The sequence below is a fragment of the Sturnira hondurensis genome, unplaced genomic scaffold (genome assembly GCF_014824575.4).
Source record: "Sturnira hondurensis isolate 20B ecotype Veracruz unplaced genomic scaffold, ASM1482457v3 Scaffold0010448, whole genome shotgun sequence".
Taxonomy (NCBI): domain Eukaryota; kingdom Metazoa; phylum Chordata; class Mammalia; order Chiroptera; family Phyllostomidae; genus Sturnira; species Sturnira hondurensis.
In genome coordinates this window covers 3,866,981-3,880,444 of record NW_028083079.1, presented here as the reverse complement: position 1 = coordinate 3,880,444, position 13,464 = coordinate 3,866,981, and positions in this window count along the sequence as shown.

Sequence of the window (13,464 nt, the reverse complement as noted above, 5' to 3'; positions counted from 1 at the left end):
GATCTACAAAACTGAATGTAAATAAAGACTTCATCTTCAATTTTTCTAGTGATTCACTCACGCTTTCACCTGCCTCAGTAACATAAATCCCTAGTATCTACAGCTGGGAATTTGTGCTACTGAGGCAGGTGAAAGCTTGAGTGAATCATTAGAAAATGATCATCTACTGCTTGAAAATTCCCTCATCCACCGATTTGACCAAAACTGTAAGGTCCAAGTGTCGCAAAGGGGCAAGTTAGACCAAGGTATAAAACGGTCACAGAGCTCTTTCCAATGGGTTATTGGATTAACTTCATCCTTCGAGGCCTAGGATAAATACCTTTCTCTGTGATCTTGAGAGCAAATATTGTTTTTTAAATCTATTCTCTTTCTTCTCCCCTCCATTTTTTCTATCTACTCTTCTTATAAAAAGCCTCAGTTAAGATTTCCTCATCTTCATATACCTGGAGAATTGACACAACCAAGGAAATCTCATCTGCTGATAAGTTCAAACACCTGAGGTCTCGGTCTGAGGGTGAAAGACTTTAGCTCTGATGTACCCTTTCTTGTCATTCTCCTTGGTCTTTCCTTTTCTTACCACAGTAGGGATTTCTTGGCATGGGCAAAGTAGTCACCTGTGTGGCCTTGCTTAGCCCACCCTAGAACCACCTTGAGATTTTAAATGAAGAACATCAAGAGTGCACTTTGCTCCCTGTCTTTCCTCTCGGGGAAAAAAGTATCTTTTCCTTGGATCTATCTTTACTGAGCACTGGCTGGCTCAAGATCAGCTTTGAGCATTCACGGACCCTGAGTCACGTAAATCCCCACCACAGTTTACAGACACTGAAGAATAAACAATACAAGTGATATGAATTTTGAAATCTGGTTAATGTCCAAACACCTTTCAAAGGAATTTAGTCTCCCTTGCCTGTCAAAGAAATGTTCTATGGATCTTTAGTTTTTAGTTAGTTTGTTTCATGGGAACATGCTGTCTCTCATATACCCGATAGAATCTGCAAGAGCCACAAGGTCTCTGGCTCCTGCTGCCGGTCCAGACCCACCTCCCACCACTCTTCCTCTGCCCACTGCACTCCAGCCATGCACCTCCCTGTTTCATTAGTGCTCCCTGAGGTCTTTCACATCAGGACCTGTGTGCTTGCTTTTTCCACTGTCACGGAGTGTTAATGCTACTTATGCTTCCCCCAAACATCTACTCTGAACAACACAAATATTTGTCTGGATCTTTCATTCAATAATGCAAGTATTCCTGTCTGATTTGTGACTGCTGTACTTTTGGTATTCAGAACAGTTATTGGCATGTACTAGGTATTTCTTAAATATTTGTTGAATATATAAATGTTAGCACATTTGTAGTGTCTACTGAGGAAGTAAGGCAATTGGGCAATTGGGAAGGAAAAATATTATAACTGCAATAATAGGCAGGGGCAGCTAGGAAAGGGGAACACCAGCAGACGAGCTCAGAGGTCTCCCGGTCAGCATAAAGGCCGTTGCTGGGAGCAGAGGCTCCTCCTAACAATCTGGCACCAGTCAGAGCACTGAGTCTTCTCTTCACAAACAGGAAATTCATTTGCAAATGAGAATGAATAAAACTTTATAGAAATATGAAATTGCAAATGGAAATGGCTAGTGGGGGCCCTTTGTCGCAATTATGCAAAATACATTCATTTTCTTGTTTTCATATGCAAGTAAAAAAGACACTTTATTTTTGCAATTTACTCATGGTAGCTAACAAGGCTCAGAGGTTTGCATGCATTTTGGCAGCCTGGTTCACCCACTTTTCCAATCAGCTAGAAGGACAATGTGGTTTTATTGAGCACCAGGATTCATCCAATGGAGGAAGTGAGTTTACTTTGACCTCTTGATTTCTGTGTATTCCATGAATTGATGTGTTATGGTCAATTATCAAAATAGGTTTTCTGTCATGACATTGGATTGTGTATATTGGCACAATGGTAACAGAGGCATGGGCATCCTTTTACATGCTGCCCTTGTTGCCCCCAACTCATCTCATCCTAACATCTTCGGGCAGCATTTCAATAGTCTTGTGTCTTAAAAGATGAGTTTTCAATCATAGTGTTGGGTATATGGTGATAATGTTGTGGATTAGTGGCAGCTGAAGCTGGGCATGGCAGTGGCTGAGATAAATATCCCTGGAGTCAGACAGACTTGTGTTAGCAACCCAGGTCTGCCTCTTGCTCCCCACAGGACAGCAAGAAGAATATTGCTTACCCATACCAAATCTCAGTTTCCTCATTCATAAAATGGACACAATAGTGATAAGATGTATACGTAGTGCCTGGCATACAACAAACTCTATATTGGTGGTAGCAGCAAAGAGTAATAGGAAAAGCATGTCTGAATACACTGGAAGGAGCAGAGATACTGAAGTCTAGATAGACCCTGCTTACAATCCCAAAACCAAGACATGCTCCATACTCTTGGGCAACTCACTTGATCTTCCTGAGCCTCAAATTTCTCATCTGTAAAATAAAGATGATAGTGTCTAATTTCCCCATATTGGTTTTGAGATCAGTTTCGTGTGCTTCCATGCTTGTAAAGATTCCTACCTAGAGCTTGATTTATGAAACATACTAAAGCAAAAAGGCAGTTGGTGGTGGTGTTACCATTGTGTTTACTCTTTAGTCTCTTTGTCCCTTAGTTCCCTTATTGATAAAACACAACGATGATGAAAACCCCCTTCGAATGCTGCAATTTGTCCACTCTGTGACACATTCATCCCTCCCAGATGTAACTTTACTGCAGGGAGCACTGGCCTTCAGCCCAGACTCTCAGCTCCTGTCTTACCCTCTCCCCCTGTGCTCTCATTAACTACTACTCTTCACAATTAAATTGTGCAATGAATGTCGAGTACCTGGGTTGAAAGAATTCTAGCTCACCACTCTGAGTATAAATTTCCACCAACAGCCTTTCTAGCTAGATCATAATTCAGGGGCTATTAATCACCTACCTGGCCTCCAGGACCCAGCAGAGGCAGAGGAGTTAATAAAGACCTCTTACAGAAAAGAAAAAGCATCCAAGCCATTATGGGGAGACCTTCTAGTGACCATGGAGTAGCTACAGATTGCTGGAGAGAGCTGTGGGTAATTAGAGACCTTGGGGCTAGATACAGTATCTAACCTACCAGATATAGCAGAAGTTACTGTCTTATATGAAGGCAGAGACAGTGTCCGTCTCTATGATCTAAAGTAAGAACTGTTTGACAAGAATGCCATCTCATATCGGTAAGTGCCCCCTGAACAAAACCAGCTATCCTAACAATTAAAAGTCTACCAAGACAGATTAGTTTCTCTGAATCATTATTAGTAACTTTAATTAAGATGACAATATTAATTCTACATAACATTTTAAAGCACATTACAATTTAGAAACTACTTTCAGTTTATTATATTTAACTGTCAAACCAGACAGGCAGGAGATCAACTGTACTCTGATTTTATAAAAGAAACAACGGAGGTACTGAATGTGCGTGTGGTTCTCCGGTGGTGTTCTCACAGCCACTACATGGAAGGTCAGGCTTGGGGACCGAACAGCAAGCACATTTACTGCATGAGACACTGTTTACTTCACTTCCTCTTCAGTGAGGAAGAATGAGGGTCTGAGGGTAGTTAAGCACTGAATAACAATTGAGAAAGGTGGTAGGAGAAAGTCAAACAAAGAAAAGATGTTGATCTCTTGGAAAGAAACTAGCTACAGTTTTGTCTGGAGACAGAAATATTGTAAATGCCTTTGGGTGTTATGTTTTGTTTCACCTCATGAGCAAAAATCATGGTAAATTGGATAGAGAATATATCCTGGTTTTGACAGACCTGCTTCTACTTCTCAACTCCATCTTTTTTTTTTTTTTTTTGAGCTGTTGAACCTCAGTCCTCTCAACAAAAAACTAGTATATAATACCAACCTTGCTGCATATAATGAGGCTTAAATGAAATAATTTATGGGGGTGACTGGCACATAGCAGGTGCTCAAATAATGATACATATGATTTATTTTATTGAGCTCTGCTCTTCCTTAGATATTGTTTTATGCAACTATAATATTAAAGAGATTTTGGGCTCAAATTTAAAAAAAAACTAACTCAAAAGGGAATCAAGTAAATACATGTATTGGCTGTAAAAGTTAAAACTTCCATTCAGCATTGGATTCCAGGGCACATTTGGTGTTATTCTTAGGATGGAAAGAAATTCATGTGATAATAAACCCCCAGATAGCTCAGTGGTTTAACATTCAGAGGATTGCTTTTTGGCTTATGGTGCAAACACCGATAGTTTCAATTATCATTCCATAAATAGTCACTTTCCTTCCCCTCCCACTGTGGGTTGAGTGTATTCTCCATCCCACTGAAGTTGGGTTCAACCATGACTTGTTTGGCCAATGCAACACTGGCAGACAGCACATGAGCAGAGGTCACACACACATGTATGCAGTTCAGCTTGGGCTCTCACACTCCTGTGATGTGCCATGAAAGGAATATGGCTGAGGAGCTATTGCCCATGTAGCTGGCTCCAGACTGGGATTCACAGAACATGTCTCGTGGCCTGAATAGCTGCTGCTGTAAGGAGAATAAGAGGCACATGGAACAGACCTAAACCCAAACTTCAGCCTGGATCCTGGAGTTCAGCACAACCCAACTAAGTTGTGATTAATCCACAGACCTTTAAATGTGATAATAGGTGGTCAGTGTTCAATCCACTGAATTTTGGAATGATTTGTTATGCAGCTTTATTGCAGCAAGACACATAGCAAATATGGGTTAGCTGTTGGTGGGAGGGGTCCTGTGCTCTGCTGGGGGACTCAGGCCAACGAAGGCTCCACCTCCTTTGTCTAACAGTTTTATTTTAGTGTAATAGACTTACAGTAAACTGCACACACTTAAATTGTACAGTTTGATACATTTTGACATATGCATTTCCACAATCACCATTGTCACAATTAAGACAGTAATCGTCCATTGCCTCCCAAAGGTTAATCATACATCTCTCCCTAACTCAATCCTCTCCCCTCACCTCCGTCCTCAGGTGACCATGGACCTTACTTTCTATTACTGCTGTTTGGTTTGCCTTTTGTAGAAGTTTTTATAAATAGAATCATTCATCTGGTATTCTTTTCCATCTGGATTCTCTAAATCAGCATAATTATTTTTAGATTCACTCCCATATTGTGTATCAATTATTTATTCCTTTGAATGCTGGATAGTGTCCCATTTTATAAACTGAGTATAAAATTTTAATCCATTCACTTATTGATAAACATTTGGGTTGCTTCCAGTTTTTTACTGTTATGAATATTTGCATAGACGTCTTTGTATGGACATATGCTTTCATTTGTATTGGGTGATACCTGGGATGCGAGTGGCTGGGTTACATGGTATTCGTAGGTTAACTTTCAGTTACCCCCTCTTTTGGATATGCAAGTCATCGCTTCCTTGAAGGGTATGTCACTTCTGCTCACAGAGTGTCAACCTGACCTAGCCACACATCCCTGCCTCACTGAGGAGGGCTGCAGAGTGTGGGGGTCTCCTCCTCACCAGGCTTTTGTCTCTTAACATCTCAGTCCTGCCTTCCTCTCTGGTAGTCGGGCTTCATCCTTAGTCAGGCTTTCATTCCAAGGTGACCAGAAGGTCACTACAATATCAGGCTGATATTTCACTAGATCGGTATCTTCAGGGAAAAGAAAAAAATTTTTTTTTCTTACATGTTCTAGCAAAGCCCAATGTTCACTCTCATTTGACTGACTAGGACGCCATGATTATTCATGAACTATGACCAAGGACGTGAAATGAACCAATTGTCAGACGGGAACCAGGAAACTGGATCAGCTCTCCTATGTGATATCCTCAGAGAGTTGGGGAGGGATAATTCTCCAAATAAAGAGCAGTAAAGATCCTTCTGCCAAAATAAGGAAGAGAGAAGCAAACATACACTTAAATACACAAACAAAAAATATTTATGTCTTTGTTTTGTACCAACAGCCTCTCAGTGTTAAATTGAATCCTGCAACTTCACCCAATCTCCTCTTTCTGTCTTTCAGTGAATTAGGATGTTTGCTATTATGCTAAGGCAATGCCATATTTGGGGTTCATCTGTCCATATAAAAGGAGATTAAAGCTATGGGGAGGGTGAAGAAAACACAAAACAAGGCAGGGTAAACCCTAAGTTTCCATCTACCTCTCAGATTCTATCAGTCTGTGGTTCTGCAAATCTTGTTCTATTACTGTAGGATTCTATGATACTAACATTTCAGCATGCCGCGATTCTGGAGGCAGTGTGCGTCCCCGAACAGTCCATACTCTAATCTTGTTACCGACTTCAGATCATGAGGTTGATCCATCCCTGAGGACAGATTGACATTTCGATGCTCCTAGTTAGCAAAAACATGAACCGAGGAGGCTGCATTAACAAGCAAATAAATTTATGGTAGGCTGGCACTAAAACGCATCTCGCTGTTTGTCGGCAGCTTTTAAGAAGTGAAATATGTATGTGACCAATAGAATTGGGGGAGCTCTCTGTTCAAAAAGATTTTTCTCTTCTGGTTCCCTAAGATGTAGAGAGAGGGAAGAAAATGTGGCAGATACCACGAGGCCACTGAAAAAAAAATCAAGGGATCTTTTACTGTTATCTTTCCTGCTCTTACTTCAGCTGTTGAAGAACAGAATGTATCACTAGGTACTCACTTTGTTCTTCCCACAGATCCCAAAGGTTTCGGTCTACCACATCCTGACAGTCATCACCTCATACTCAATTTCCCAGGATTTCTCTTCTACAAGAGGGTAACATCTTGAAGCCCTTTGCTTTTCTGAGAAGTAGCATTGAATACTGGGAATGTAGGGCTTTGATGTTAGGAAACCTAAGTCTGAATCAGTGATCTGATACCCACTACTTGAACCCTTGAGCAAGTGGTGACAAGCCTCGGCATTTGTAACAGCTTCACTGAGGAGATTTAGTGAGCCATCCTATAAGGTAAGGTGTTGGGGACAGAGGAACAGTATGATAAATGATCATTCTTTCCCATTACTCTTTGCTGTCCCTGAGAAATTTAAACAAGTTCCCTAAGGGATTTTAAATTTCTTTAAATAATTTTAGTGCTCGGTGAGTAGACAAACCATGGAAGCATGCTTTAAGATTTAAACAGCAGTTCAGCATTCTCAGACTGTTTACTTTTGATTGACACCAAAATCAACATGGTAATTAGACCAGCTAGATTTTCTGGGATAATCTTAAGAATCTACTCTTTTATAACAAACCAATGCGATATTCTTTAAAAACCAGTATTTCAAAGTCTTAACTATATTCACAACTCACACAGTGAAATGGTTCTTAATCCTTTTTTTGAGGATTGGGTGTTCAGAAGATATGATCCTCTGCTCTTTCCTTTCCTGGTAGTTGACACCTAAAATCAGGTATCAGGTCACTAAAATCTCATAACATTGGCCATACTGGGCATAGTGAGAACGACGCAACAATACAATAACCATAAAACATACCATGATTAATTTCTCTATTTTATAAATGAGGAATCTGAAGATCAAATGTATGAAACAATTCACCCTAAGTCAGCATTTAATAAGATGTAATGCTATGTCGGCCAAAGAGAAAATGGTAGATACTACAGAACCCTGGAAACTGGGGGGAAAAAAACACATCATTAGTCTATCATAGTGATAATTATTTTGACTGGTACAAGGTCAGGAGGAATTTTGGTAACATGCTAAACAGATGTCCCCTTTTCCAGTGTGGGTGTTTTTAAAAATATGGCACAAATTCCTCTACCCATGTACCTTTGCAATGTGACACTGCCCATCTACCCATAAGGAGGTGGAGTTTGTTTCTCTACTGCTTGGGGATGTTGAACTCCTTTAAATATGCACTAGCTTGTGACATGCTTGGACCAAAAGACTAGATGTTGTGTGATTTTTGAAGAAGGTCTCAAGAAGGCTTTCAGCTTTCTCTCACAATCTCTTATAACCCAACCTCCATGTGCAGAAGCCTAAGGTAGCCAGGTGGGGAGGTTTCATGGAGGAGAGTGGAAGGGCCTAGGTTAACAACCCCAAAGAACTGCTATACATGAGTGAGGTCATGAAACAACCCCGCAGTCAACCTAACAGTGCACCAGCCGGTCAAATCAATGAAACTCTTAAATTAGGTCATTTCTCACTTTTATCTAGCCAACTCCTCCTCAAAATTGTTTACCCACAATATCATTCAAAGTTAGTAACTTAATATAATAGCAGAATATTAGAATTGAAAGGAACCTGAGAAGTCACTAAGTGTATGCATAGGGTGACTTTTGGTCCCTTAGCATTCATAAAGTTATTTATATGCCTCCTTCTCATGTAAGAAGTCCAGATTGGTAACATGTGATCACTCTATGGAGAATCTCTAGTAATTTCTTTTTTTTTTAATATTTTATTTATTTATCTTTAGAGGGGAAGGGAAGGAGAGAGGAAGGAAACATCAATGTATGGTTGCTTCTCGTGCATCCCCTGCAGGGAACTGGCCCCTGCCGGAAACTGGCCTGCAACCCAAGCATGTGCCCTGACTGGGAATCGAACCACGATCATCTGGTTCGCAGGCCAGTGCTCAATCCACTGAGCTACACCAGCCAGGGCTAGTAATTTCTGCTTGAATACTTCTAGCTATAGGATGCTCATGACTTCAGAATCCCACCCATTCCATCGTGGAGTAGGAGCGCCAACCGATTTAAACGATTTCCTTATATTAAGAAAAGACCTGTTTGTTCATATCCTCCACCTATCAGTCTCTAATATTTGAGGACAGCTATTGTGACCAACTTCTCTCCCATCACTAAACTCAACTCACATACCTCACATAAGAATGAACACATACACATAGACACACACACAACCAGTGGCTTTTTTCCCCTAGGTCTCAAGTTCCAAACCCTCCAAACATCTCTTGGGTGCAAGAGTTGAAGAATTCTTGGTTATCCTTGGCTATCCCCTTCTTTGAATATAAACTTTCAATCAAAGGTGAGAATTAGCCTTTGAGAGGGGTGTTCAACCTTGGCCCATGGGCCACATGCAGCCCAGGATGGCTATGAATGCGGCTGAACACAAAATCATAAATTTACTTAAACCTTTCTTTTGTTCGTCAGTGTTCATCAGTGTTTGTATATTTAATGTGTGGCCCAAGACAACTCTTCTTCCAGTGTGGCCCAGGGATGCCAAAAGTTTGGATACCTAAGTCATTCTCTGTGATTCATTCATTACTCAGAACCTTCCCATTTCATGGAATTCTTAGTAAAACTTTCAAATTTCTTGGCAGCCACGTTCAAGTGACAGGGATTTTATTTATAAGGATATTGAACAGGAAATTATTATCTGTTGAGAGTTGAATAAGAGAAAACGAGTTTATTTCTAAGTGTAAAAATCAAAACCTCTGTTGCTGCAAAGAAATACTTTTTTTGCTGCAATGGAACTTACCAAGGCTTTGAAAGAGTGTGAGTTGCTGATGGGGAACTTGGGCTCCAGAGTCTGATAGAACCAAGTTTAATCTGGTTCTATTGTCATCCAAGTACCCTTGTGTGAGTTTTTTTAAAAATAGCTATGTCTGTAATATACAGATTGTGATGATACCTGTATAGTATGGTTGTAGTATAAACCCTTAACGCAATGTGTGGCACTTTTAAAATGTTCTTAATGAATGCTTACTTTTATTATTTGGAATTACACATAACTGGGATGGAATTATAGCTGGTGTTAGGTAATCAAAGCATCTAATAGCTAGTGTAATTTGAGTGAGTTTCTTAACCTTTTTGAACATAATTCTTTATTTTTATGATTAGTTTAATACAACTCTATAAGAATGCTATTTTAATTGGAAGAGTCAAAAGTTGATAAAACATGGGAAGAGTTCTGAAAAACACATATGTTTGACATAAGTCTACAACAGATACAGTCAGTCCTTGCTCTCATGGATTCATATCTAGTGCAGAAGATGACCAAGAATATTATCATTTTAATAAAAGTTATATAGGGAAGATCACAGTACTTTGGCAGCCTCTCTGCCAAACTTAGGGAAATGATCAAGCAAGATATTCCAGAGGAAATAATGTCTAAATTTATACAGGCAAGATGAACATATGAGAGCCAGGTGAAGAGATGTGTTGAGGGTGCAGAGAGGAAGCAATGGTGCAGGAGTAAGGGGAGCCTTAGAATGAGAGAGCATCTGGCAAATCTGAGAATTAGAAGTACAATATGGCTAGGGTTACGAGTATATACCAGAAACTACATGAAGCACCTTAAAATTATTGTAATAGACCCTTCTGTAGCCCTGTGACATAAGGCCACTGTCTTCATTTCAGGAATAAGAAAACCGAATCCCAATTAAAGACCATGACTTACCTAAAATTTAAATAAAAGAGCCAGGTTTGGAACTTGAGTATTCTGGTCCCAAACCCATTGTTCTTCCATTGATCAAGAGAAGAACTCAGAGAGAGGAAAACGTTTGAGGAGTCAATCCTCTTGACACCAAGATTTCCATCCACCAGACTTGAGAGGCTAGGGTGGGCAGGCAAACATGTGCATTTGCTACATACTTGATAATGCTAGCATGATGGAGACGGGAGTAGCTAATGTCATCCTTTTCATAGATCACTTAAAGCTCAAACCATCTGGAACAAAGGGATAGTCTTTGGCAAGCAGTGGTCCAGGTGCTTATGAAACTTAAAAGAAGCTGTGAGAACAGAACAGGCAGGCTAGGCTGCACAGTGAGAAACATGTCTTCATACAAGATCCTGAATATTTAGACCTGCTCAGCAACTGCAGTCTCTCTGAGAATGTGTGTCCTACCATGAGTGATTGCAGCTTTCTGTAAGCACAAGTGCTCTTCCTGATAAAATTCAGCTCTAAGGAATTAAGGAAGAGGCCCTCATTTGGTTATTTTACAAGGCCTTTCCTATCTCAGGCCAGCAGCTATATTGTTCTGTGGCTACCTCAAAAGACCCTTTCTGGAAAGACTCACATGTTCTGTTCATGAGCCTTATCAGCCTCCCTCAGACCAACTCATTTGCCTAATGGTGTCTCCACAAAGGCAGCAGGAAGCTCCAAATCTGAGCTGAGCAACTTCTCACTTTTGGGGGGCCATGGGAACTCCCTTGGCCTCTGTGCTGGAGACTCAGAATTCACAGGATATCCCATTTCGCCAAAGCTTGACCTGGTTGCGGTCAGCCACAGACCTGAGAACTTCTTGGGATTCAGACACTCATCACCCACTGAGTTCTTCAACATTCTTGGGCTGGCATTTCACCTAAGGATGCCATGGGCATCCTCTTTCTTCTCTGCTTATATTCTACTATGATGGATAATTAGGGAATAGATAGAGGCGACACTGTGTGATAGGTAAACAGTTTTCCAGTCAAACAAATCTAAAAATCCTTCTGATAACTGGATGTTTAATCTTATATGTTACTTAAAATTTCAAAACCTTGTTCTCATTTATAAAACAGGGATAATAAAATCTGCTTCATAGGGAAGCTGTGAGTATTAGATGATATTATGCCAGAAAAAATGCAGGATGTTAATTTATTTGGTCAAGAGATATTAAGTGTGTTTTTAGTTACTATCAGTATGACTTTCTTCTGAAGAAGAGTAAACGAAGAGAGATGCATGGAGTTCAATGACAATGGTTTATTTATTTTCTCCCTAGTATTGACATTTGATAAGTTTGATGTTTGAGAAATGTTTGTTTAAATTCAACCAAACATCTACAGAAGCCCTTGGAAATTCAGAGAAGGCAGCTAGTTTGGAGTCAGGACACCAGCGTTTACTTTATGTGACCTTAGGAGACCTGAGCTGGGGTCTAGCACTGGTCAACAATATTTGACATTGAGTAAGTTACTTCACCTCACTAAGTGCCAATTAGTCCTGCAAAATGGATACAATGATGCTCTCAGATATTTGGGAATTATAATCATGAAACAATACAATTGGAAGTCCTCTACAAAATAGAATACTTCCAACTCAATAATGGAGCACAAATACGTATTAAGATATTGAAGTCGTCCTCTTTTAGGCGCTCCACTTATATTCTCTCTGACCCCACTGTGGAGCTCTGTGAAGCAGAGCTGAAGATGGCAATAATTAAGTGTCTTGACAAATGTCACACAATCTTACTCTAGCCTTCCAGTTGTTTGGGTCAATGTGGAAAGCCCCCATGATGGCTCTCTTTCTCACCTCCCCCCATATTAAGTCCTTCTAAAAATTATAGTTAGTTCTACCCTCAAAATGCATCTAGAATCTGATTATATCCCATCACCTCCATTTAAGTCCCATTATCACTCGCCTAGCCTTCCATATAGTCTCCCTAACCACATCTCTTATGCAGCTCTTAGAACTTCAGTTAACTTGGGTCAGTCCTCCAGTCAAAACATCCTCATGGTTTTCCATGACAGTCAGGAAGCTAAAGTCAAACAATGGTCCCAAAGGCCTGCTGTGCCTGATTATTTTCTACCTCCAAGACCTTGAGTCAAGCCTCACTACTCTCCATTCGGCCCACTCTGCTCAACCCTATTACTTCATGTCTTTGCCTTTCATTGGTGTCTCTGCCGCAGGGCCTTTGCACTTGCTCCTCCCTTGGTCCAAAACACCTTTCCTCACATGGCTCGCATTTCCATTTCATCCAGGTCTTCTCAGATGTCAGCTTACCAGAGAGGTCTCCTCGGATCACTCCACAGAAAAAGCAACCCTCCCTTTCCTGCCACCCACCAAGCCCTTTTGTTTTTCATCTCAATGCCTATTGCCACTTGCTATGCTATTAGGTACATTTTCAATGTATTTACTTTTTTGCAATAGTAGAACACAGCTTTGTGTGGACTAGGAATAAATTTCTTTTACCCAAATTTATAGAATTATACTTCACAGGAAATGCATTTTCTTTAAAGTATAGTTAGATGAGTTTTGACAAATCTACTATAATCAGATGTAGAACATTTTTATCACCCCCAAAACTTCTGTTTCCTCTTCCCCATCCCAGGCAACAGACTGATCTACTTTCTAGAACTATAGACTAATCTTGCCTTTTCTAGAATTCATATAAATGAGATCACACAATATGTACTCTTTTGTATCTGATTTTTTTGCTCAAAATTGTGTTTTCGAGTTTCATTCATGTTTTTCTGAATATTAGTGTTACTAAATAGTATTCCACTCTAATGAATATACCACCATTTATTTATCTATGGACCTAGGATGGATATCTGGGTTGCAGTCAGTTCCAGACTATTACTAATTCTTGGTTGAATCTGCTATGACCATCCAGGTACAAGTCTTTGTGAATCTGTTTTCTCTTTCTTAGGTACATACTCTGGAGTCGGATTGCTAGGCTAAGTGTGTGTTTAACTTGTCTCTGAATTGCTATTTTTTGCTGCTGAATCCACACTATCTAGAGAACATCAGACATGCAATAGGTACTAGATAGATGTTTACTA